We start from the raw sequence: 6,164 nt of genomic DNA, 5'->3' as shown, positions 1-6,164 counted from the left end.
AATTCTTGTGATGAGAATGGCACTTGGAAAGGGTTTTATTTTTCCACTGAACGTGAAGATTAATAAAATGGTGTCAAACATTCCCTTGGTCACACACACTGATATTTTTTAAAAAGTGTGATGTGCTGTGAGAACCATAAATCAGACTGAGTTATTTTCCCTTTTACAAAGGAACAGTCACCCTGAATTTTGGTTTTAGAATCTCAGCAATAAGGAGGGATGTCAGTGAACTTTGATCACCCTTTTGGTTTTGCAGTTAATAGGAGTTTTTGCTGGCATTTTGAATATGCTGCTTTCAAAAACCCCAAGGAAGATTTTTCATTGCTTCCTGATATTTGAAGGATTAAAACACAAAACCTTAAATTCCCACTTTCATGTCCATTCTAGCAAAAAATGTGGGCTTTCATTTTTCTCTTTGCCATTTTCCCTTCCCTATCTAAGCCTGCCACTGATAAGCGGGATTGGCTCAGTTTTGCTCATCCATACGGCAGCATCTCTAATAGCTCTTGTACAGGGTATCAGATATTGTGCCTTTTGGTGCCAGGTTCAAAGTCAAGTGCCGATCTATGAACCAGTGTACAAAAAAAAAAAAAAAAAAAAAAACAGGTGTTTGAAGGAAAGACTCCATTGTGAATAGATTTTGCACCACCTCCTAAGCCCTACTAAGAGACCTGACCCTCTAATGCCTTGTTTAAATCCTAGTTGTTTCTTGAAGGAGAGGGTGATACACTAACCATTCCTGATAGGTGAGGGTTGGCCAGGGCTTAGGGAGGGGACAGGAATATTGGGGAGAAAAAAAAAATCTGATCATTCCTCAGTGCTACCCATTTCTGTCCTGTGTGGGCTGCTTAGCTAGACAGCAGGAGAATAAAGTACACCGAGAACCATAATGGAAACAAAACCTTCCGTGTGTTTTGTCATGTTTTGTTCCAGGGAAGCAGTTGACAAGTGCTGTTGTTAAACGCTTTCTCCCAGATCCATTCAGTGATGGAGGAGGAAAGTGGGCTGGTTGGACTGTGGTCTTGGTGCCTTGCAGGCGTTCTACACTGGTTGTGCGTTTAATCCTCTCTCCCAGTTACCTTTGGCTAGTGCGCGTTCCAGCGTCGGGGTATTTGTCCTTAACTACCACCTAAGGCAACTGGATGCAAAATGCATTCTGTCCACTCTGTCTGGGCCTTCCCCATCCTAGTCTTGGCACATTCCTTCTGGAATATAGTTACCGTCCACTCGGGAAGATGTCAGTACAAATGTGAGGAAAAGGGGCATCAGACTAGGCTTTGGTTTGCCACAAGTGGCAGCTGCCTATATCAATTACAATTACACTTATTAATTTTGCTTTTCATTTTCCCAGTTCCCCTTAGCTCCCCTCTGTTGAAATGTTGGAATTTTGACTGTCAGGCAACAGTAATACTGCCTTAGGGACCTGTGGAGAAAGGGGGATTGCTCAGTGTAGTGTTTTCACTTTCAGAACCAAGTAATCTAGTCACACTGATATTTAAGAAGTGTGTTAGTCCAACTTTTATGGGAACTCTCAACTCCATCAGCTTTCGATAGCATCTTGGTTTCAAAACAACTTCAGTCTGTAATTGGCATTCAGAATGCCCTTGGCATGCCAGTCTGTGATGGCATTAAAGACCTGTTAAAACACTTGAGCCCAACTTTATTAACCAAAACTGATACCACCACCTTTATCTTCTAAATAAAGTCCGCTTTATTTTTATTTTCAACATTTTGCCGCTTCATTTTTGGTTCCACATGGTGTCACCTTGGAGGTGAAATGAATGGTTTGAAAGGAGCTGGAGTGTGCGCGGCCGGTGTGTGTGTGAGCTGGGGAGAGGAAAGACACGTCTGTCTGAACCACGGACTCCGCACGGCGTGCTGGGCAGTGAGCGAGCGGCTGGCCTCCGGTGTGGCCGTGAGCGCGCTGTGTGCAGGTGGCTTCTGCTCCCAACGCTGCTGCAACTGCTGGAGATCGTCTTCTGTCTTGTGCTTATTTTTCAGGCTAATCTGGTTTGTTTAATGGCTCATCCAAAATTGGCTTTTTACGTAGCTTGCAGTGTGTATTTGATTTCTGCTTCCACTTTTTCCGCCCAGAAATTTGTAGCAGAGAGAACACTAACTTGGGATTTAAGAACTAGGTCCCTTCCTTCACTGTTGCTTATTAGCCTAGTGGCGCCTGCAGGCTACTGTCTGGAAATAATGCACTTTCTTCGTTTATGTTGGGCAAGTACAATGAGGGCTGACCATAATTTCCCTCCCTTAGCCTCCACGTGGCCTTTCACTTTTCTGATTGCCCCCTGTCAGAAATTTTTGATCATGCATACCCCCCTGTGTTTATAAATTATAAACCTGTACTACTGTACCCATATATTGTGTAACATAAGACACAAAAATAGATATTAAAAAGCGATTGTATGAAAATAAATACAAACAGAAGTTCTAATATTTTCTTCCTATGCCCAATTTTGGAGCTGACTGGGTTATAAAGGGTAACTTGTAATTCTAAGACTGCATTAAATCCTGAGTGATGGCAGTGGGCCAAGAACATTTCTCCACTGAAGGTGCATGGGGAGAGAAAAGAATGCCGTCCCGTTCGTTACGTGGGGAGGGGCTGCTTCTCCCAGGAGCTATTTTTTTTTTAAGTTCTCCAGGTTACTCCCCATTCACATTTACCCCCTCTCCATCAAATACTCAAAAAGAACACACAACACAAGGTTACAGTTCCACCTGGCCCCATCAAGTGTTCCAGCTTGACTTGTGGGAAGTGAAAAGCATTAACACTGGGAAAATGTACGTATCCATTCTCACGGGAACCTTAACAATCTCTGTTCCCGTTTTACTGAGGAGAAAGGAGGCGCGCACAGACTGATTTGTCAGACCAAGATCACACGGAGCTCAAATTCAAACCCAGGTCTGTCAGATACCAGAACCCACGCTTTTCTCACACTTGCCCTAGACAGTTGCTGTCAGCATCTTAGACAAAACGAGGGTCTGCGCTGTCCATATTTATGATGCACCACCCATCTCTTTCAGAGCAGTATCGAAAAGTGTAAAACTGTTATTGTCAGTTTTCCCAACTATAACGTAAGCGCCCTGATGCAGTTACCTTGGCTGGCTGGCTGGCTTACCACCGTATCCCCCCAGTCTAGAGCAGTGCCTGTCATAGAGTAGACCTTCAATAAATACTTGGTGCCAGTATCTGGAATAGTATGACTTAGCCTTTGAAAGGCAGGGTATACAGGAACCTCAGAGTGGTGGGGCCTCAGGAGATCTGGGCTCCTAGCTCTTCCCCCTCATTTGCCGGACGACTTCCGGCTAGCCTCTTAGCCTTGGGTTCATTGGAGGAATGGGAACAGGATTAGTCAAGAGTTAGTTGTTCCAGTGACGTCTATTTCATCCACTGACCCAGTGCCAGGCTTGTAATTAAGCATCTTATGTGGAGAGGTCAAAGTAATTCTCATCAACACTAACAGAGGTACCACTTCAGTCCCATTTTACAGGTGGAGAAACAAGCACAAGGGGGCTGACAACCTTGCCGAAAGTCGCACAGCTGCCAAGCATTGCTGACCCCACAGGCTGTGCTTGTCCCGCAGGGAAACCATGTGGGATTCGGGTTAGAGGATGAGCCCATGAGCCTCCGTTCCCAGCAAGTTTCCGCTGCTCGAGCAGGGAGAGCCCTGGATGAAGCGTTCTTGGAATTAAACAGCAGAGCCATTTTACCTTAATTCAATAATGAGATCCACTCTACACCTTTCGACGATGGTCAAACTCTTAATTTAGGTGTGTGGGGTGGTGTTTTTCCCTGAAGTCAACTTTCCTCCCCTCTGGAGTTTGAACCATCTCCTTGCATTCACCCACTGAGCTCAAAGCTTTTTGGGAACCAGGGCTGGGGGAGGGGCGGTGGTGGTGCCTGGTGGCCAGAGGGCCGAATACTGGCGCTGTCGGCTGGTGCTGGGCACGCAGCCTGAGCTGCTCCCTCTCCCAGGGGCTCCGAGGCCAGAAGTTCCTGAGCTGAGCTCTCCTCAGTGTGAAATGTACCTGGTGTGAAAGGAAAGTACATCTCCGCCTTGGCACCCGGCCCACGCTCTGGATGCAAGGGGCAGCCTGTCACCATCCAGAGGGGATGAGAATTAAGAAATGACTCAAAGCTCCCTGGAGCAATGAGTGGTGCCCTTCAAAATATTGTACAGCTTTTTGAGTCTGACCTTGGGCAAAGCCTTCCCCTTTCCTGATCCTCAGGTTCCTCATGTGTAAGACAGAGATCCCAGGGGAACAGAACCCATGCAAAGTTCTTAGCATGGTGCCTCACCAGGCACTCATCTCATTAACTGATCCACAGCTATTACTGCGTACGTGCCAGGCACTGTTCAAGGAGCTGGGGATATGGCAGTGAATCCTTCCGACAGAGCCCACAGGCTAATGAATAATAACAGTAGTCTTAAAAAATTCAGTGTAATCATTTTTTAAAATCCTGAAAAAGAAATCTGGGAAACAGCAGCAATGAACATGGTCATGGACAATACGAAGGAAAAGTAGTTATTCGAACAAAACAAAAAAAAAACTATTTCCACCCAAGCCTTGCTCACTTGATTAGAGGATGTGTAGGACCCCCACAGGAACTTGGGATTTGGGTGAAGGGGTGAGTCTTTCCATCACCGCCCAGACCTCTGATGTGACGAAAGACCAGCAGGTGCAGGTGGAGACCCAGGACGGTTCCACAGCAAACCCTAATTTTCTAGGGCTCAGAACTGGAGGGCTAAAGTGGCACCCGGATCCTGCATTGTCACATGTGTCTAGTCAATTTTCCTGCCCGCCTGCTTCTATTTATTTATTTTAAGATTTTACTTATTTATTTGATAGACAGAGATCACAAGTAGTCAGGCAGGCAGAGAGAGAGAGGAGGAAGCAGGCTCTCCACTGAGCAGAGAGCCCGAAATGGGGCTCGATCCCAGGACCCTGGGACCATGACCTGAGCCAGAGGCAGAGGCTTTAACCCACTGAGCCACCCAGGCGCCCCGAGCCTGCTTCTATTTAAGTCATTAGGATTTTACTTTGATTCAGTCTCTTTGTCAGCTGCTAATACCACCTCCTATTCTTTTTTTTTTTTTTTAAGATCTTATTTATTTATTAGAGAGACGGAGATCACGAGTAGGCAGAGAGGCAGGCAGAGAGAGAGAGAGGAGGAAGCAGGCTCCCTGCTGAGCAGGTTCTATCCCAGGCTCTATCCCAGGACCCTGGGATCACGACCTGAGCAGAAGGCAGAGGCTTTAACCCACTGAGCCACCCAGGCACCCCCCACCTCCTCTTCTTTTTAGGCAAGGCCAAGACAGGAACAACAAAGTTCTTCTCCAGAGCGAGAGTCCTGAGAGTGGAAGATAGGCTCTCCCTGAGTTTCCAAGGAGGAAATAAGCAAGGGTAGCTCAGCCCTGCTTTTGCAGTCCTCTCCTACTGGGCCTGTGGATGCCAGTTAGAAATATTTCACCACTCGGGGCCTGGCCAGCTGCCCACCACTCTCCCTTCTTTGCTCCCACCTCCCCTTCCACCAAAGGTTTTTACCTATTCCTGTCTCTGTTATGATGAGCCCTGATAATTTCGTGGGTACTTAGAAGGCTTTCAAACCAATTTTTAGCTTTCTCAGATGAAGGAGGCCTGGGGGTTAACTAATCCAAAGTCACACTGCTTCATTCATTCATTCATTCATTCAGCTGACAGCCCTCCTTCTTACTCTTAAAGATTCAGCTTGACAGCCCAAGCATCCATCGATGGATGAATGGATAAAGATACACACACGCACGCGCACACACACACACACACACACACACAGAGGAATATTATTCAGCCATTAAAGAAGAATGAAATTCTGCCATTTGCAACAACATGGATGGATTTAAAGAGTATAATGCTAAGTAAAATAAAAGTAAAAATAAAATAAAAGTGGGATTTCACTCATATTGGAATTTAAGGAACAAAACAAACAAAACCAAAAAAAAAAGGCGGGGGAGGGAAAGAGACAAACCATAAAAACCAGACTCTTGGGGCACCTGGCTGGTTCAGTCAGTGGAGAGTGGGACTTGATCCCAGGGTCATGAGTGTGAGCCCCCTGTTGGGTGTGGAGAGTCCTTAAAAATAAAATCTCAAGAAAAAAAAAATGGGCAGCAGAACCT

The sequence above is a fragment of the Lontra canadensis genome, unplaced genomic scaffold (genome assembly GCF_010015895.1).
Source record: "Lontra canadensis isolate GAN:19392208 unplaced genomic scaffold, GSC_riverotter_1.0 scaffold43, whole genome shotgun sequence".
Taxonomy (NCBI): domain Eukaryota; kingdom Metazoa; phylum Chordata; class Mammalia; order Carnivora; family Mustelidae; genus Lontra; species Lontra canadensis.
The sequence above is the reverse complement of the archived record's forward strand: the minus strand, read 5'-3'. Positions refer to the sequence as shown.